Here is a 21,907-nt window from a genome sequence, read left to right as displayed (position 1 = left end):
ACTGCAGATACACACAGATGTCCTTTTCAGTTGTTTACATATTCTTACTGTTGGTACACCATTCATTATGCTAATTAATTGCACTAAAATTAGAAGTATAATGAAAGGGTGAAGAATTCTTCTGGGCTTCTCAATCAGAAGAACAATTAACTCCGCTCTGCCATTTTTGAGAAATGGAAAAGCAACAGAAAAGCCTAAGGGTCTTTGACTTTTTCACATAGACTGCATTACATGGAATTTTTCCAGGGTTTAGCCTAGAAATTAAGCAGTGCTCATAGGCTGCCCACTCCCTCACACTTGCCACGGATGCAAACTGTGATTGCAGGAACAAAACTAGATACAAGTGCCAAAGCAAATTGAAGGAAACCACATCAGACATCAGTTTCCTAATGGGCATTATTTTGGCCTGTCTCCAATGCCATCAGCTGCCCCCTCAACCATTATCACTTAATGTCTTGTCTGGATTCAGTTTCAGTGTATTTGTTTGTATCCATTTGACCACAGCAATCAGACACTGGGCAACACCAATCTCACAACCTCTGAGCAATCTCTCTCAGCGGCTTTGATTGTTGTTGGCATCTGTCTGCCTTGATAGACAATGGAGTGTACCTCCAGGGGTGAAGTCAAACCACTGCATTAGCAGCACAAGAGCAACCTCCCAGGCAGTGTGGAGGTCCTGGGCTGCCCAGACCACAAGACCCCTCTCTCAGCCTCGCTGATGTGGTCCAAAGGAAAGCAGAGCAATGCGTTTGGCACCAACCTGGCTGCAGGAGTTGCCAGAAGGTGGTTCTATCCAACTGTCTTAGGGACTCCACTCGTTTACTCCATCAGTAAATGTGGTAACAATAAAAGCCAGTCCTGTGCTATTGAAACCTGTGGGAAGATTCTTATTAAGGCCAGAAGTCAAACCAAGCATACTTTTCAGCTAACATGTACACTAACACATAGGAAACTGGCTGATCCTATTAGCTAACTGTAGCCCTAAAGGAAGCCTTGGCATTTATTCTCCATCTCCTCCCATCATTCTGCATCATGAAAGGTCTTCACTTCTTTCCGACTCAAGTGCCTTGGTTACTAGATTTCATTTTGGAGCGGAAAGGAATGAAATGTGTGTCAGTTTACCAAGAAAGGATTCACGCCTTAATCAATGCTGTTCAGATGTGGACAAGTCGTGGTCAAGGCTTCCTGCTCGCTAGAGATTTATGTGATGGGATAGATTAAGCTGGAAATTGCCTTCTCGGGGCTTTTAAACACAAAGGGATGACACATGAATAAAGGCACACTGAAAATGTCTGTTTCAGAAAGCTCTTTGCAGTCTGTGTCCATGCAGGTTGGAATATATTAAGATGTCATGCTGATGGAAATGTTCTAAACCCCAACATGTGGTTGTCAGGTAGAAATTGCAGCAGGAATACGAATATGCCACAAATGACCAAGAAATCTGCTTCAGGGAGACCTTCAGAAAACAGAAGACTGCCTCTGCTGTTTCCACAGTCTCTTCTCTCTCCAAAATGGATAATGGTTTTAAGAGTCCAGTGGGCTCTCTTGTAAAGGATGGTAGTCTTCTGTAGGGGCCCGCTGCCGTCCTGATGTGTTTCTTGTCATTCCAGACACACCTTATCTCTTTCTTAAAGCGGAGCAAATGATTGAATTGTTAAGTTTTCTTTCAGACAGCTGGACCAGCCTCAAAATTAAAGATCACAATCGCATTCATATGCATAGCTTGCACTATTGCTCTTCAGCATACTGTTTATTGGATCTCTGGTGTCATAAACATATTGCTTTACTGTCTTGAGTAGAAGATCGCACGGGGGGTGGCTGGGGGGGGCACTTGAAACTCCCAAATAGAATGTCCTTCCCTGCTCAGCACCTCCTCGAACACCATTTCTCCTCAAGGTCTTTTACATGATTTCCCCCTGAGTGGACTCCAAAACAAGCATGGCTCACAAGAAAATGGCTATGGGGAAGACTTATGCTGGCAGGAGAGAATATGCGGGCATGAGAGAGGCGAATGCATGAATCCAAACCCACGTCTGTCGAGGTGACATGTAATTTGGCCCTTAAATGATCACCATTATGAATAAATGTGTGGTGGCGATGTACCACTAGTTCACCAAGAGATCTTTGAAATCAAAATTTTGTCACAACAGTGGGAGGAATAACTCTATTTGATTGGCCATGGTGGCTCAGTTGTAGTCATAATGTCTATTCAGACAAAGGGTCATAGCTCAATGGTAGAGCATCTGTTTTGCATGCGGAAAAGCGCAGGTTTAATCCCTGGCATCTCCAGGCAGGGATAGGGATGAACACTGCCTGAAACCCTGGGCAGCAGCTGCCAGTCAGTGTAGAGCAGACTGAGCCAAATGGGCCAATGGTCTGGTTCTGCACAAGGGCATTGCATAAGGGCTAGTGGCTTCACTAACACTTCCTTGCTTCCCTTTCTGATTGCCAGTCCAATAACTACAGTGGTACCTCGGGTTACATACGCTTCAGGTTACATAGGGTTCAGGTTACAGACTCTGCTAATCCGGAAGTAGTACCTCGGGTTAAGAACTTTGCTTCAGGATGAGAACAGAAATCATGCTCCGGCGGCGCAGCAGCAGCAGGAGGCTCCATCAGCTAAAGTGGTGCTTCAGGTTAAGAACAGTTTCAGGTTAAGAACGGACCTCCAGAACGAATTAAGTACTTAACCTGAGGTACCACTGTATTTGAGTTAGTCCAATAACTATTTTAAGACAAAACAGGTGTGGGTAGTGGGGGGGAGGAAAATAATAGCACACTAGAGGTCTTTGCAGTAAGTTGGGGATGAAAAACAAATATGCCATTAATTCTGTACCACTCAATCAATTTCCTTCTGAAATTGCAAAGCATTGTCACAATGGTTTTCCTTTCTCCTCCCCTGCATGTCTCAGAGAACATCGAAAAGTGGTGTGTGCGCGCGCAGAAACGGAGTCCTGTTTATGCAGAAAATAAAATCCCTGACCCAATGAAGGAAATGGTGGAGCTGCCATGTGAAGCCCTTCCTATAATCTTGAAGCAAAAGGTCACCAATCCACTTTAAATTCTTTAATTGCAATGCTTCAGTATTTGGAAACACAGGGAGTGTTTGTTATGTACTGAAGTTCTCACCCTGGACCAGCAGGGGGATACTGTAGATAGTTATGCAAATGAAGGATCGAAAGTGACGTTCAGTGATTGGATAGTTTTTATGCAAATGAAGGATCGAAAGTGACGTTCAGTGATTGGATAGTTTTAGAAAGTTGCTACAGTAACGTTGTACTGGAGCTCTATATAAGCAGGCTGACTGAGTTCTTCAGTTCAGTTCAGTTCTGGCCTCTGAATAAACAAGAGCTGTTTGAAGAATCGCTGTGTCGTCTGATATGTTCACCCACAACTTAACAGTGTTGATTCCTTTATTGCAAATGGAGATTTGTGCTGTCTACTCAGAAGGAAGTCCCACTGTTTTCAATGGAGCTTACTCCCAGGTAACTGGGTAAAGACTGGGCACCTTTATACTGCAATCCTAAGCATTTTTTACTCGGAAGTAAGTTCCACTGAGTTTTTTTTGACAGTGACTTGGGGCAGCTTACAGCTAATTTATTTATTTCATTCCATTTATCTGTGGAATGTGTTGTACATTATCCCTTCCCTCAAACAGTCCTGTGAGGCAGGTTCAGCGGAGAGGTTGCAGTTGGCTCGAGGTGACAGGTGTACATGACATCAAATGCAGAAGAAGCTTATTGATGTGGAATAAAGGTAAAGGTACCCCTGACAGTTAAGTCCATTTGCGAACGACTCTGGGGTTGTGGCACTCATCTCGCTCTATATGCCAAGGGAGCCAGCATTTGTCCGCAGACAGCTTCCCAGTCATGGGGCCAGCATGACTAAACTGCTTCTGGAGAAACACTGTTTACCTTCCCGCCAGAGCGGTACCTATTTATCTACTTGCACTTTGACGTGCTTTCGAACTGCTAGGTTGGCAGGAGCTGGGACCGAGCAATGGCAGCTCACCCCATCACGGGGATTCGAACCGCCGACCTTCTGATCGGCAAGTCCTAGGCTCTGTGGTTTAGACCTTTGATGTGGAATAGGATGTCCCTATTTTCATCAGAGAAATGTTGGAGTGTATGCCATATCCTGTTCCTCCACTGTAAACTTATCAGGCCAGGCAGAGGATGGGAAGTGTCACTCATCCTGATGCTTGGCAGAGTGGAGGCATCTGGTGGGACCCAGAGGCATTCTGGTTAGTAAAGATGGCAATGGCTGAGGTGAGGATGCCTGCATCAGCCCTGGTAAGCCCTCATAGTCCCACGAGCACCGGGATTTGCCCTGCCATCCCAGCCTTACTTCTTCCTCTTGCCCAAAATGTGTCCACTTTGACAGCACCCCAGATATGGTACAATTAGGACGGACAGTTTAGAGACAAAATGAAATCATGAACTGGGGGTGGCGGGAATCTTTATATAATCTAAGGAACTACAAGATGAGAAGTTCTGTTTTCCATTATTTTGCTTGCCTGAAATGAATGAGTTAAGCCAGAGTTTCTTTTGGCGGAAGGCGGGAGGGAGCGGGTTGTCTTAATGATATTTCTGGAAGATGCCACCCTGTGTAACACACTAACCTTTAAAATCCTCACACTTCCTTGTTGGCTAGTAATGAGCCATTGACCAGCGATCGCCCTTTTCCACACTTTGCTTTTCAGCATGATTTTGACGGTGGTTGTTCATTAAAGTCATTACATTATTTACAGCTTGTTCATTGACAGTCAGCTCCCTACGGTGACATGAAAAATAATACAATTTCCTGCAGCGCCTAAGAAGCTGGGAGACTTTAAAAATGCATAAAGTCCATTGAAATTCCCCAGAAGGACTGGGTTAAGAAATAAACAAATCTCTGCAGAATTTATAAAACAGTATCCTCTGCCTTTGATCTGCATACATCAGAATTCCCCTGTTGCTACAATACAAGCATGCAGAACATCCACGGTCAGCAGTTCTCCACAGACAAATCTGGGGACATGAATCTACAATCGTTCTCTCAAAGCTGGTATATTTGAGGCTTTACTGACACATCATCTCCTCCACCAATATTAAGCTCTCCCGTCCAATCTTCATTTGCTGGTTTTCTCCTTCCGCACACCTGCTCTCCTTTTCAAGTCGATATCAAAGGCTTCATTTTGTGTGATGTGCTAATGCCAGAAAAAGAAGTATCTGCTTTACAAATCTCATTGTTTTTCATAATGATGAACAGGGCTTTGGAGTATATGTACTAAAAGAACATTTTGCTTCCATAGACAAGGATGCTGTGCATCCCCCTTTTTTTGGGGGGGGGGCTTTGTCCCCCGACACAAAAGCTGTTTCAAGGACAATTAGGACTCTGGCTTTGTTTCTGGCTTCTGTTACTTTTAATACCCAATTTGTCTGTGGTTGTGTTTTATAATATTTCTGTTCTTTGAAGCAGTCTGAATCAGTTGGAAATGATGATTATTAATGCAGTGCAGAGCAAATCTTTTAAAGCAAAGGTAAAGAGCATGGGAGGGACACGGGTGGCACTGTGGGTTAAACCACAGAGCCTAGGACTTGCCAATCAGAAGGTCGATGGTTCAAATCCCTGCGACGGGGTGAGTTCCCGTTGCTCGGTCCCAGCTCCTGCCAACCTAGCAGTTTGAAAGCACGTCAAAGTGCAAGTAGATAAATAGGTACCGCTCCGGCGGGAAGGTAAACGGTGTTTCCGTGTGCTGCTCTGGTTCGCCAGAAGCGGCTTTGTCATGCTGGCCACATGACCCGGAAGCTGTATGCCGGCTCCCTCGGCCAATAAAGCGAGATGAGCGCCGCAACCCCAGAGTCGGTCACGACTGGACCTAATGGTCAGGGGTCCCTTTACCTTTACCTTAAAGAGCATGGGAAGAACTGTTATTTGGGTCCCTGTGCTATGCCATCCTACCTCTTTAAAGAGCAGGTGCCATGAAGCATTGAAAGAACGACTGTATCGAAATGAGTGTGTGCTCAGAGCGGAGGCTGCAGAATCTATCCAGTTCCAGCCCAGTTAGAAGGCAGGTCCGCCATCACACTAGGTGTGACAAAAATGGTCCGGACACACATTCTCTGCCTTTAAAACAAAGGCTGCAGAGAACGCAGCAAACGTGCATCCAAACCACAGCCACCAACCAAGAATGTGAAGTCCACCCCCTCCCACTCTCTCTGTATCTCCCTGCACTGCTGATTTAGTTAGGCACAGGTTACACCACCAGAATTAGGAGCTGCTGCCAGGAGCAGAACTATGTGAGCTTGCTGTCCCTGCTCTTTTACATGAAACAGCAATGCTCAGCAGAGCCAGTGTGGTGTAGTGGTTAAGAGCTGTAGTCTCGTAGTCTGGTGAACCGGGTTCGCTTCCCTGCTCCTCCGCATGCAGCTGCTGGGTGACCTTGGGCTAGTCACACTTCTTGAAGTCTCTCAGCCCCACTCACCTCACAGAATGTTTGTTGTGTGGGAGGAAGGGAAAGGAGAATGTTAGCCGCTTTGAGACTCCTTAGGGTAGTGATAAAGCGGGATATCAAGTCCAAACTCTTCTTTAATGTGAAGTGCAGAAGACGACTTAGGATAAAACTAGATGTGACCATGGTCCATGGCAGATCCATGCATTTAAATACGGATCTTTTTCCAATCATGTAGAAAGAGTGGGGTGAGCAGGGGAAGGGGCGAGCAGATGAAATGGTCTCAATGGCCCCGAGCAGTTTGATCATTAGGGCAACTCCAGCCTGCCAGTCAGAGGTGCCGAGTTGCGCCCAACATTGAGGGAGACCTCACACACGCATGATGTCACACACATGCGGTGGCACCAGCATACTGAACTCCTCAGAGGTTCGTGCCAAAGATCCAGTCCTCCAGCACAACCCTGCTGTCAAGCACAGTGCGCCTTGGAGCTTCACACATCATTTGCACATCTGGAGGAGGCCAACGGTTTGGGATGTTTGCTCTCCTCTGCCCCCTCAACATTTAGGGGGCCCAGCCCTTTGCCCCCAGATATTGAGGGGGCCAAAGACCTCTCAGCCCCCTGTAGTTGGCATGCCTGTTGCCAGAATTTTGCTGGGGGGGGCGGGGTTCAAGCACATACCAGGAGATCCTGGAGCAGGAATGGACTGTTTATTTCTTCCCCATCCCACAAAATGAACCACTTTGTTCTGGAATGGGACAGATATCAGGGCACCGTGTGCCCCCAAGCCCACCCCCAGCCCCCCAAAAAGCCCAATTCACATGGTTCTAGGCATAGCTGGAAGGTTGGGTTTAGGATTACCCAACCCACCAACACACTTTGGCAGTAAAAAAGAACACACACAAAAAAGCAGTTTGCATTTTTTCATGGCTCGATAATGAAAAGTAACAGACATTAACAGGATGGCAGAAAAACGAAACATTTATTATAATGTTATAATAAAAATGCAGTGATGTTATTACAAAAATAATATGTGGATCTGATGTGTATCTTTTTGTTAAATACAATGAAAGCTGTTTCCTGGTTATATTAATAAATAGCATTATTTATTAAGATGATGACCACAGTTTCGGTGAGCGTTAGGCTTCAGCAATAGGGAGCAAAACAAGTGAGAGTAAGGTTAACAAAAAATGATGAATGTTAATGGTGGTTAATGGCTAACATAATCAACAGGGAATCAATGAGACATACGATAAAGTGAATACACATTTCAGTTGCACCCAGTTAGCAAACAGTTAAGATCAAACATTGATGATGGTGGTAGCCGACTAAATCACATTGGAACAAATGTCGCCATATTAAAAAAAAATCTAAGAATATCTAAATAACTGTATCTGGAACATCTGAAGAAAGTCACTGCAAGCAAGACCACTTTACAAACTGAGTTTACAAGCAGACTGTGGTCCAGCTTGATACCCAGTCTGCTTCTCCTGAAATCTGCTGCCATCCCTAATCAGCATCTCACTTCATCTCCAGATCACACAAAATGTATATACAAATACAGGGAAAGGAAAGATTGGCCTTCAAGCTTCCTTTGGAACCTTATGCTGCATCATATCACACTGAATGTTTGCATTCAGGGAACACCAAGAAGGACTGGATTTTGCATTTGGTCACAGTTCGGAACTGGTCTATTACTCATCTGTGAAATAGCTGTGTTTTCCAAATGCAAAAGGTGTGTGCATATTATTTATGCCTAAATCCTTTTGGTTCCAGTAAGATTTATGCTTTGATAAGGAATGTGGGAGTCAGATTTTTTCAGGTGGAAGTTCTTGCCCTGGGACGTATGATGCAAATATTTCGTTAAAGGTTGCAACAGCCAAATATTCAGAACAAGATCAAGGTATCTGATAGACTGCAAAAGAGTACTGTTTACCTTCTTTTAAACTGCTTTTTAATTTATTTATTTTAATTTAAATTTACTTTTTTAAAAATTTAAAATTGTTTTTAACTGTTTTTATGTGTTTGTGGGGGGTATTTGGCGGTCTCTGTTTATATTTTGATTATGTGTTTTGTGTTTTTATATTGTAATTTTATCTTGTGAACTGCCCTGAGACCTGAAGGTATAGGGTTGTATAATCATCATCATCCTCAGAGACAATTACAACATTGTATGGTCCCTAGTGGCAAGAAAATGTTTTTTCTTAAAATAATATGAAAGGAAAGACTACACTTAATGGGAGTAAGTCCCATTGAATTCAGTGGGACTGAGCAAACAAACCTGGGAGTTTGGGTCACAAGTACTTCTAGCTGGCTGTGTCTGACAAGAACATTTTGGCCCCATCTCCCTGTCAAATGTGATAGTAAAGGTAAAGGGACCCCTGACCATTAGGTCCAGTCATGGCCGACTCTGGAGTTGTGGTGCTCATCTTGCTTTACTGGTTGAGGGAACCGGCATACAGCTTCTGGGTCATGTGGCCAGCATGACTAAGCTGCTTCTGGCGAACCAGAGCAGCGCACGGAAATGCCGTTTACCTTCCCACCGGAGCGGTACCTATTTATCTACTTGCACTTTGACGTGCTTTCGAACTGTTAGGTTGGCAGGAGGTCAAATGTGATGCATCATGGCAAATGCACCTTTGCTACCACATAAATGGCCCACAGATTCTCCTAATCCCTGAACATCAATCTTGCAGAGACTGAAACCTACGAAAGAGCCATAAACGTGCCCGTGTCCTTTCATTAATGAAAGGGGAATCCTGATGTTCCTTCTCCATGTCAGTTATTAACTGCAAGCGCATTTCAGCTTCACAAATCAGAGCTGAGAGTTCATTTACTTTGGCAAATATTTACTAGATACCAGAAACATCTGGGAAATTACTCAGATTCTGGGGAAGCTCCACCCACGGGGCAATGAGAACACTTATCCCTGGCATCATCCATTTGCATCTTGCCAGGGAGCCAGCTGCCAGCTGCCCCCTTTTATTTCCCTGACCATCTGTTTTGCGGATCTTAATGGGATAGGAAACCTTTTGCAGTTGGTATGCACCTGCAGAGAGAGAGACGTCAAACTGTTTTTGACATCTACACGTTTTTGACATTCACCCTTCTAATGCCAAAATAATGTCCAAAGTAGAGGGGATGACGGGAGCAGAGGGATCTCCCAAATATTGGGGGAAGGAGACAGCAGGAGTACAAAGGCAGTGGGGTTGGGTGGGGGTCACGGCCTCTGAGGGGAGAACAATGTCTCCATGGGCAGGAGAGCATCTCTGGGGCAGCACAGGTTGCACCTGTTAAACTGCACAGTCCTCCACAAATGTTTCATTCAATTCATATAGCTTGACGGGGATGGAAGACAGTTTTGATCTTTAGTTCAGGGCACTGAACATAAGAAAATGGCTGGATAACTCGACAAGAGACACCTAGCAAAATAGAGAGTTTTGCTTGTGAAGAATATTTGTACTGGCTGGGAAATGTGTGTCTTGATTAAGTTTAGGCAATTGGTGTGGCGATCACACAGGGTCCCCAGACGTTTCACCATCTATTGATCCCTGTGCCACCATTTTATTTCTCGCTGCCACCACCCAGGCCCTACCTGGTACAATACTGAGTCCAGTCAGGTTTAAATTGGAACATAAACTTCTGTTTATTTATTTTAGTTTAACAAGCGTGTGGTTTCATAAACAGTATTGGTCAATTGCAATCATAGGGTGCCTATCCAGACCTATAGCTTCTGCTACCTGCTCTCATTCACTAAACCACCTCTCAGATATTTACTTGTCTTCCTAGCTCCTGTCTGTTCCTGACTCAGCTTATTTCGCTACACTAACTCAACCTACCCACAGACTCTATCCCAATTCCTTCCACTCCAACCAACCACCCAACTCCCAACAAACTCCTCCCTTCACCCCTCCCAGAGCTGGTTTTATAGTCCCTCTGACTCCACCCCCTGGGTTCTGATTGGGTAACCTGTTTAACTATTTCACCTCCAGCACTCTCATATGTTAACGTTACAGTTGGAGGCCCAATCTGGTCTCCTGAGAGTTCCCGTTTGGACCTCTGCCTTAAGCCTGCCCCCAATTCTCACTCGCACAAACACAGCTAATTTTGTACACTAGCTATTTTCTTTCACATGTCAAGATAAAGTAGAGGAGGGCCCCTCCAAACTGATGGGGGGGTTGTGAGGGGTGTATCCTGCAACATGTAGTTGATGCAATGATAAGGCATTAATAGTGGATTTAAACTGGATTGTACACACATCATTCCGTTTCATTAGTAGTTAGACGGGGTTTTTTTAAAAAAAGCTTTGTGTGTCTGTGTCTAATCTGAAAATTATTTATTTATTGAAAATCCATCAAAGAATAAAATGAAATAAAATTGGGTTTAAGGAGTTTCCACAGGATGGTGGAAGGCATGTGAACCGTGTTTTAGTGGTGGGAATGCTCTGCACTGGGGGGTGTGGTGGCAAAAAATGGGGGTCCGAGGAGAGCCAGTTGGACAGGGAGTGAGAAATGTCCAGATGGTTATGATGTCCTAGACAAAGAGGTGCCAGTTCCAGCAGTGACACAAATTAAACTAACTGATATAAAAAAGACGCAAACTTTTAATCAGACCAAGTAAACTCACGAGTTGCCATTGGTCAGTCGAGCTCAGATGTTCCCCAAAAAAGCTCAACAATTTAGACCAAAAGAAAGGCCAACAACTTTGTCCAGATTTTCATTTTTGGGAATATGGCAACCCTAGTTTCAGAGATGGGGCATTCCCGGCCCTATGCCAAGGATTGAAACTGTTGCTCTGCCACAGAATGCTCTGAATTTATAACAACCTGGAATGTAGTCGTAATGTTTGCTGACAGAATAATATTGGACCTGAAATACCACCGCTTGCCTTTTCCTCGTCTTCCCTCAGTATCCTATATTAAAGATTAAATTGGTTACAAAGCCAATGTATTCTCTAAGACCTCATGCATTTTCATTGCCAAAACTCAGTGTCCCTTGTTCATTCAGTGTTACTTTCAGCAGTTTTAGAATTCTTCATCTTAACAAGAGAGTGTAACACTCTGGAAGTATTAGCTTGTGCTGCAATTGAGAAATAACATTGAATAACAATTGGGACCTTTAGAATTGTGTTTCCATTTCCCTCTGCAATGATTGCATGACTTAATATAATGTGGAATCCAAGAATGCTACAGCACAGTACATTTTATATATATTTTTTACAATATGTGCTCTTCTAATTTGAGTGCATGGAATTAAATCCAGCCTTCAACAAGTTATTTTATAAACTGATATATACCCAGTATTTGCATTGGCTTTCTTGCATTATTCTGAACTGAAATGATGCTCCTGCTTTCGGTGGAGGCAAATTTTCCTTCCGCTGCTGGCTTTGGAAGGGACTTGGGTCGGTCTCTCCCAAGGGGTGATAATCTAGGCCACATGGGCAGCAGTGCCCAAAAGGAGGGGTGGTGTGGCCCGATATTTAGGGGTACCCCGACCTCTCTTCTCCTTCCTGTGTCGTGTCCTCCTTCCCTCTATAATATAGGCTTCTGCACCCTCTGTGGGGGCTCAGCAAGAACTTGGGGCTCCCTGTTTTTCTTACTTTACACTGTAAGGCATTTTGGGCGGAACTGCTCTAGTTGGCTGTTTGGCATTCAGTGTCGGAAGGGTATTATTGAGTTAAGGGGGCACTTTTGGGTTTTCACCCATAGCCTGAGGCTTGAAGGTTAAGAACTTAATTTGTTCTGGAGGTTCATGCTTAACCCGAAACTGTTCTTAACCTGAAGCACCACTTTAGCTAATGGGGCCTCCTGCTGCTGCTGTGCCGCCGGAGCACGATTTCTGTTCTCATCCTGAAGCAAAATTCTTAACCCGAGGTACTATTTCTGGGTTAGCGGAGTCTGTAACCTGAAGCATCTGTAACCTGAAGCGTCTGTAACCCGAGGTACAACTGTACTTGTGGGTTCCTTTAGGAGCTGATTTGTGCCCCTTGGTGAATAATGGACAGCAGGGCCTGGCTGTGCATGTTTCAGGGTGTGGGGACCATCAGTCTTTGCACACTGGGCTCTTCCATACTTAAGTTTGTCCCATGATTTCTAGCCAACATGTCCCAGCGGTTCTTTTTTTTTGGTCCTACTTCTTTCCCCAGGAAAATTTGCTGCTTACTTCAAACGGCAATCTGGTCTTTTACAGAACGATGTGTATCCTAATTCAGCAGAAAGCAACGAATTTTCCCAGGGGAAGAGGCCAGGCAAGAAAAAAAGAACCTGTCAAACCTGTGCTGCAAAATCCTGGGCAAATGGAAGTGTGGCTGAGCCCCCAGTTTTGCTTCCGCTGTGAGATAAACCACAAGCATTTTTGCAAAGGAGGACATGGGCCACTGTAATCTTCAACAATTGTTGACACAGGTTGACACACTCCTTATATGGAGCCAGGCTCTCCACTTATTGGGATGGGGTGAGGTAGGGGCTGCCTCTAGGAGCATCAGATTGATTTTGCCAGTGCCACCGCTGTACTCCATCCCAGGAAGGGCCAGCAATGCCAGGGTCAAGGGTCAAGAAGTCAGCTCTACAGCACTGCCCCACCATGCGAGCTGCTCTTGCATCCTTCTCCAGGTTCTTGAGGAACATCACAAATTGAAAAGATGGATTGGGTTGGATGTTCCTGTGTTGTTTAAGGATGGAATAATCTAGACTGGTGCGTGAAAAGGGGCAACAGGAAGTCTGAGTTGGAGAGTGACACGGAGAGGGAGGAATGAGCTTGGTCTCTTTAAGCCAGAGCTTTCCAAACTTTTCAAGTTGGTGACATGCTTTTTGAGCATGCATCATTTCGCGACACAGTCATTCAGTTTTACTAGCAAACCGGAGGTTAAATCAACCCTTTCCAGCCCCAGGACGAGCATGGGGAGCGTTCGTGCGACACACCTACACATTGCAGCCAACACACTAACAGGGTTCAGCACACAATTTGGAAAGCTCTGCTTTAAGCTATAAGAGCATTTTCTGGTGCTGACTGGCTCTTGATGTGGGAGCAGTGGGTTTGCCTGTCTGTCAGAGGGTTTAAACTGTACCTCCCCCTGGGATCAACATGTATATCTGTAAATTAAACCTGAATATTTTTTAAAAGCCATAATTCTCCAGTAAAGTCTTTTCAAAGGAAACTAAAAATGGGAAAGTACTACATCCCTGGAAGTTCTAAGCACTTGGAGAAGTGATGAAAGCACCACATAACTAAGAAAACAACAACATCTGCTTAATCATTGAACTGGAGGTGTTTTGGTTTATAGTTTCTTAATATGGCACACATTTCACTCTAATCTCTCTTTTCTTTCTTCTTTAAGGCACTAGCTGCAGGTAAGACACTAATACCAGCCCTTGTCAACAGACGGCATGTAATTTCCGCGTTGAACCTTTATCCAACTCTTTGAACAGATTGTTTAGGAAGTTGCCTGGGACAGACTTTCCTTTGACTTTGATCAGCATCGGCCTCTAGGGCAAGATCTTGTTGTCAGTTTATGACAGCAAAAGTGTATGAACTGGTGCATACCTAATCTTCACGTTTTGTAACATGGGTCTTTTCCATGTGTTCGCTCACCTGACATTTCTCAGAAATGTCTGTTTCAGTTGCCTAGCTGGTTGAGAGCTCTAACATGAGAGACAAATTACAGAGAGCTCGTGTTTCTGCACATTGAACAAGCTACAAATGGAAACAACTTGCTTGATCTTAAAATATTGTGCTAACGTAATTGTTCTCCATGCAACAGTGTTTTTTGTAGGAACAGAGCAGAACGGAATATTTTTTGTTCCATAATTGGATTTCAACACCTAAATAGTTCTGCTTCGGTTCAATTCCAGTCAGAAATTCTGATTTTGGAATATATTTGGCAGGAAATGTATCTGTATCCTTTTTAATTTACTGTTTCTTTCCTTTTCATCCTGCAAATGTACAAAGATGAATTTGTGCAAATAAATGTTGCATTGTCAGAAACAAAGCAGTTAACATTTGAGGTGGAGAACATATTCTCCCAACATTCTACCAATTCAGTTCCCTCCAGCCAAAACGAATTTGCAAAACAGTCTTCTGGAATCCTACTGGATTCTGCCCTACAAAGTTGCAATCCAGAAATCATTCCAAAAGTACTGAACTTCAAAATCTTGGGCCCAATCTAATGAAGGTGGTAGTATCACTAAGTAAATTAGGGTTGCCATATTTCAAAAAGTGAAAATCTGGACACAAAGGTATTGAGCTTTTTTGGGCAAAGTTGTCATCTTTTGCTCCCAAATTTTACAAAACTGCAAAAAAAATGCTGTTTGGGGGCTTTTTTGATCTATTTTTTGGGAAATCAGCAAAACAACACTGCTAACATGGCTTGCCACACATCCAGATTTTCCCGAACATTTTCCTGATTTCTGCCTGGACACTGCTTCCGAATACAGTATTACGGGTATGTCCAGGAAATTTCGGATGTTTGGCAACCCTAAATATGTCTTCTTCATAGGTTTTTAATAAGAAATATTTTAATTAACATTTTTAATAAAAAAAAAACCCTTTTCCCAACAACTGTGAAAGGTTGCTCACTATTATTCCAGTTTTAGAGAAGACAAATTGGTTTGAATAAGGTTACTTCCCGTAGTTTATTTTATTGTGAAAGATGTGCCCACCAGGGCTTCCTATGGCCCCCACACAAAGTCAGTAAATATCCTCTCAAAAATCCACAACACATGAGATGTGTGGCATGCCCATGCCATTTTTGTGTCCCTGCTTCTTTTACTGTTTTTGTTCAGTGTGGCAGCCATTTTATGTTATGCCACACACCCCATGGCAGACATTTTGTGACTGGCACCCATCACTCAAAAGTTCAAACATGCTCACTGCTCCAAAAAGATTTGCAGTTTGTGATATATAGCATCTAGTAATGGCACTGGAGGGGTTGGGGGGGGCTGTAAAATGAGCTAAGGAATATGCTACCTGCCACCAAAAATCATTATAAATTGTGCCCAGACTTCATCATCTGTCCAAACCACCACACCTCCCATTTCCCTTCCTTCAAAACTCAGCTAGCAGAAACTGCAGCAATGTAGAGAATCCACAGAAAGCTTCTGTACAACACTCCTGGTGCTCCATGACATGTGGAACACTAAAATGGCAAGATACCAGGTGGACTCCAGATACAGAGGTTTCCATAGCACCTGAAATTGTTGGCATCCATCTGTCTCAAGAGACAATCGAGTGTAGTGTTAGCAGCACTGAACGGACCTCTCTGGGGCGCAAGCCTGGGCAGTGTGTATGGAGGTCTGGGCTGCCCAGATGACAACCCCTCTCTCAGTCTCAGTGATGTGGTTCAAAGAAAAGCAGAGCAATACATCTGGCACCAGCTTGGCTGCAGGAGTTGCTGGAAGGAGGCACATAAGGCACCATTCAACTGTCTTAGGGACTCCATATTTGCGCAGGGGCCATGCTAATCTTCTCTGTATTGTTCCAATTTTAGTATATGTGCTGCCGAAGCGAGCACTAGGGACTCCATATTTGTGTGGGGTTTACTCCTTAGCCTTTTGTTCTTCTGAAAATATCTTGCAAGGCAGCGGAAACTGCCTTGTATTTAGTAGTAATATCAAGTACCCTGGAAACTACATGATCTAGGGTTCCTTGCAGCTTGAATTTGTCATGAACACAGCCATGAACCCTGGCATAAGAATTCTAAGACATGACATCCCTATCATGTCAACAGGAAAATTACAGGTCCTTGGGTCCCTGGGTCCCAGGACACTGTCATTCCATATTCCATTGGCTGAGAAGTCATGAAGGCCTCACAGAGAGGCTTCCTTGAGGTCTCCATGTTGCCACAATCACTGCTGCCAGACTAGTATGGGGAAAGGGGAAGGGGCAGCAGAACAGATCTAGGGAATCAGAGGGGTGAAGGGGGCTCATTGTGGACTAGATGGAGGCATTTTAGACCCTTCATCCTGCCAATGCTGCCACCGAGAGCATGTCAGCTACCAGATTTTGGAACAGACTAAGAAACAATTGAAGTATTTCCCATTTCTTTTCATTTGTTTGCTTTTGCAAAATACCTCATATAAAACTGAATCCACTCTGAATCAGAAACGAGGAATTTCACCTGTCACCAAAAGCCACTGACAGTACATGACAATATATTGACGGAACTATTGAGTAACCACCTTGGAAGAAAGACCAAATGTTTCAGTCATTGATCAGTTTCAGCAGCATTACATTTGCAAGCTTCTGATGTAATAACTAAATTCTTGCTGTAAGGCAACAAAGTTGAATTTTTAAACTTTATTATAAAAAACTTCTGTATCTAGCCGAGTGATGGAGTTTTCACAAAGTGTAAATGGAGGTTTTCTTCTCCTTTGGATAGTGTTGGTAGTATGGAACAGCGAGCTTACTTGACCTTCTCTGAATGTTAAAGATGTTATCGTGATGTATGCAGTGAATTAAACAAGAAGTTTAACTTAGCAGCAATGCCTCACATACTGCAGCCTTTGCCTTTAGGGATGCATGACAGCTACTTGTCTAAAGTCCCACTCTAGCTGGATTCCATTGCAGTTTCATTAATTTGAGAAATAACAGATGAATGGGTTCACTTCACTCCCTCTGATTAAAATGTTCCACTAACGACCTGAATAAAAAATTGTGATCTGTCCTATAAAATAAATCGGAAACAGACACACAATAAGAAAAATATTCATCTCTCCACATTATCACCGTTTCTGAAAATCTCCAAGTATCAATCATGACAAACTAAAGTATGCTTTAAGCCGCTTGATTAGCATAGTTGGCTGTGAGCCTTTGTACGTTAATGGGGAAAACAATCTACATTATGGCTATTCCTAATAGGAGCATAGCAACATTTGTAAAACATTTGCCCTTTTGTTTATGGGGTACGGCCTTTCAATATGTACCTTCTGGCCAGTTTCAGGACTGCTGCTTCTGCCCATTTTTGGACAACTTCCCAAAATGCTAGGCTGCAATTCTAAACAAATTTCATGGGGACTAAGTCCCGCTCAACACAGTGGCACATCCTTTTGAGTAAATATGCATAAAGAGCCCTTAAAACATCTCCCCATCAGAGCCAAAATAATCAGTGGCCAGCTGCCAAAATAAAAGAACAAGAAGAGCAGAATTCACAACAGCATTAAGTTTACACACTTGAATGAAACATTTGATCACACATTAGCACAAGGGTACAGGAACCTATTGCCCTCCCCTTGCTGGTCTACAACTCCCATCATCCCTCACTGTTGGCAACACTGGATGGGGCTGATGGGAGTTGGAGTCCAACAAGCTCCGGAGGGCTACAGTTTCCCACCTCTGCCGTAGAGGGAAGCAAAAATCCAGAATTATATAAACTACAGTATTATAGGCTCTTCCCATTTCACAGGTCTTTCAAAAGAAATGTGCATGTGTGTGTTAGCAAAGACCGTGTCACTTTCATTGCAGCCCTTAGGTTGGTTATGCAGTCAAAAGTGCTTTTTACCAGTTCCAACCAGTATGGATCTCATTTGACTTTGCTTTTATATTAGATCTCCTGGTGAACATCAATTTGTATGAAAATAGCTCATAGAAAAACCTGAAAAACTGCAGGCAAATGGGTCCAGGGTTTTTTAAAGCTTATATGAAAAGGGAGCACTAACTGTGATCCACTTCTCTCTCTGTAGTTTTGTTGGTGCTTTTATTGTGGAAAGTGGCATTCATCGCAGAGGTGCCCCTTGGGATGTAACTTGCAAAATTTCAGAAGGACGGGTGGAGGGCCAAGGGAGTTGCAATGAATTAAAAACAGCTTCAGGCTTGTGTTCTGCTCAATTGGCACCAAATGTCACAGAAACTAAACACAAAGTTGACTTAACAGGACTGGATGTATGAGCATGCGTCACAGAGAAATGTTTCAGTTTTGGGAAGCACACTTCTAGGTGTACTTTTAAACATCCAGATCTCTCTGAAATGTTTCAGAGGTGCCTATTTCAGTTTGAAGAGCCTTGGGAAATCCCCTTTTGACTCAGACAAGCCCTAAATCTGCCGCAAGCAATCCGCTTCCGTTCTGAGGCACAAGGTGTTATAGTGTTGTGATCTCTAAGATCAGACAATGCTCTTCACTAATACCAGTGACTGTGTTCTGTGAGCCACCAGTGGTCCACTTTTAGAGTTGTGAAACCACAACAAGACTAAGAGAGAAGTGATGTAGGGTTTTTCCAGTGGAAAACACTGAATCAAAATCCAGTTCATTCTACACACAACTTTACAGAAAAAAACAGGGCAAAGTGAGAGAGCAAGCATTGGCAGATTTGCACATGCTCCATGCCATTGAGATATCTGTCAGTCAATCAATCAGCTAAATCACCCTTGGATAACATAAATTCATTAACAATCTCCTCAATGACACAGTATGGATATCTTGTTCAGATTGGTTTAGATACAGGACTAATGGGACTTCAGGTGCTTCCAGGCTGATGTTTATTTTGGGATGGGTGCTCCTCAGGAATGCAATTTTTTTCACAGCATCCCCATGACATGATTGTCACCAAAATGGCAGTCCATGTCTCACCCCCCCCAACACACACACACATCCACACACACACACACCTTTAATCTGGATGTGCCCTTCTTGGAGAAATAAGATAAGCTGGGAGGAAAATGTTGCCAATGTATCATCTGTGAATCTCTCAACTACCCTTTTACCATTCACCTTTCTTCACATTGTACCCTTTTTGCCGGATTTTAGCCTACCAGACATGATAGATTCATGGATTTGGAAAGGTCATCTAAGACTTCTGTCACAAGGCAAAACCATCCACCACTAGGTCTCAGACTCTTTTTAGAGATCAGCTTATTCAACTCAAGCTACAGTGTGCCAGCTCTGCATACATGCAGAAATACATTCTTTTCCCTCTCCTGCACAGAGATGTTTCCTCAAACTTCATCTCCCAAGTGCTGTGTGTGTCCCTAAAAAACCTTGACATCTACTCTTCGCGTTTCTTGATCTCCCCCGCCCTCCACTCCTCTCTCTTTCTCAAAGAGGCTTCTGGAAAGTTCAAGGTGTCACAAGAATGGCTGCAAAGTTGTGATGCATGATGACATTTGGGAGCAGTCAAATTTCCATGACACTTTGCCAAATGTCTCATTAATCTTACGCACATCAGAGGAGATTTTCTCCTTCATTTAGATGCTTTCCATGAGTTCAGAGACATGATTTGTGCAGGCTTTTACTCGTTGTATGGATCTAGCCTGGCATTAAGGCTGCGACCCTCACAACCCCTATCCTTAATGCAACCCACAATTACCAACACGCCTTTCCCCTACATAATGATACACCGAGTTCACTGAGCCCTTGCTACCTGCCTCACTGTGGTGCTGTTTTTTCTCTCTCTCTCATTACAAATGCAGCTCTCCTCCCTCCACAAATATTTGTTTCTTTCCATCAGCCTGATGTCCCCCCCCCCATCTCCCCAATTTTGTCATCTATCATCTTCTTGATCCATACAGCTGCCTCCTTAAAACGACGATAGGCTTGCGGTGCCTCGCTTCCATTGTTCTGCTTCATTACTCCACAGCATCTTTGCCCCCGACTGCTTTGAGTTCCTTTGCCCTGTCCTCATTCAGTATGCTATGGCTTTTGAAAACTTCTCCTGCGGTGATCAGATGTGCACACACACATTAATGCGCCACTTTGTGGTATTGCCTGGCTAAGCTTTTCTTTTCATAAATCCATTGTGAAAACTCTCTCGACCTTACCAGCGTTGGCACAGCTTCACGCATGAGTATAGCCTTCCCACGTGGAGTCTTCATGGGGTGATTATTTCTCAGTTATTAATTATTATTATTATTATTATTATTATTATTATTATTATTATTAATTATTTATACCCCGCCCATCTGGCTGAGTTTCCCCAGCCACTCTGGGCAGCTCCCAATCAGGTTTTAAAAACAGTACAGTGTTAAATATTAAGAACTTCCCAGAACAGGGCTGCCTTCAGATGTCTTTTAAAGATAGGATAGCTGCTTATTTCCTTCACATCTGAAGGGAGGGTGTTCCAAAGGGTGGGCGCCACTACTGAGAAGGCCCTCTGTCTGGTTCCCTGTAACCTCACTTCTCGCAATGAGGGAACCACCAGAAGGCCCTCGGCGCTGGATCTCAGTGTCTGGGGTGAACGATGGGGGTGGAGACGCTCCTTCAGGTATACAGGACGGAGGCCGTTTAGGGCTTTAAAGGTCAGCACCAACACTTTGAATTGTGCTTGGAAACGTACTGGGAGCCAATGCAGATCTCTCAGAACCGGTATTATGTGGTCCCGGCGGCCATTCCCAGTCACCAGTCTAGCTGCCACATTCTGGATCAATTGCAGTTTCCGGGTCACCTTCAAAGGTAGCCCCACGTAGAGTGCATTGCAGTAGTCCAAGCAGGAGATAACTAGAGCACGCACTACTCTGGCGAGACAGTCTGCGGGCAGGTAGGGTCTTAGCCTGCGTACCAGGTGGGGCTGGTAGACAGCTGCCCTGGACACAGAATTAACCTGCGCCTCCATGGACAGCTGTGAGTCCAAAATGACTCCCAGGCTGTGCACCTGGTCCTTCTGGGGCACAGTTACCCCATTCAGGACCAGGGAATCCCCCCCGCCCCCTGTCCCCCCAAAACAGTACTTCTGTCTTGTCAGGATTCAACCTCAATCTGTTAGCCGCCATCCATCCTCCAACCGCCTCCAGGCACTCACACAGGACCTTCACCACCTTCATTGGTTCTGATTTAAAGGAGAGGTAAAGAACTAGTAGAAAGTCACGGTTTGATATTGTTTCCTTTCTTGCAGAAACATCAAAACATTGAAGTCAACCAGGGGAATCTTGCATAGGAAGTCAGGCCAATTGTGCCTTTACTCCACATGTGGTGGGAGTGCTCGGCTGTAACAAACCACCGGAGAACATTTTTGAAATGCATCTCAGATATAATTGGGTTTGTAACTGCAGTGCTGGTTCTGATTAATTTCAGAATTAATCTGAAACGATTAATGGGACGAGGTGGATAAAATATGACGGCCGCTTGTCTCTATCTTAAGAACGGCTGCAAAAATCACCTGGGCCAGAAATGTACCAGCCATCTGGGAATGGTTATTTAAATGAATCAAACTGATAGAAATAGTTTGGAGAAGGGAAGGTAGGAGAGGCCATCTCAAATATATTAGAGGAGGAATTGTTTTGTGGACTCCTGGAACAAACCTTTGTAGAAAGGAAAGGCTGAAAATATATTTGTCTAGACTACATTACGTATTTCCCTATTCTGTTGTGCATGCTATTGTATCATATGCCTCCGCTTAAATTAAAGAGAGAGATATAATTTATCCTTCTCCTGGAGGAATGTAGGCCCCCAAATTTGTCTGGCCTCAGCATGTGACACTGACATTTATGGAGTCCATCTAGCCTTCTCAGTAGTGGTGCCCGCACTGCAGAACGCCCTCCCATCAGAGGTCAAG

Source organism: Podarcis cretensis (genome assembly GCF_951804945.1).
Source record: "Podarcis cretensis genome assembly, chromosome: 3".
NCBI lineage: Eukaryota > Metazoa > Chordata > Lepidosauria > Squamata > Lacertidae > Podarcis > Podarcis cretensis.
This window is presented reverse-complemented; position numbering follows the sequence as displayed.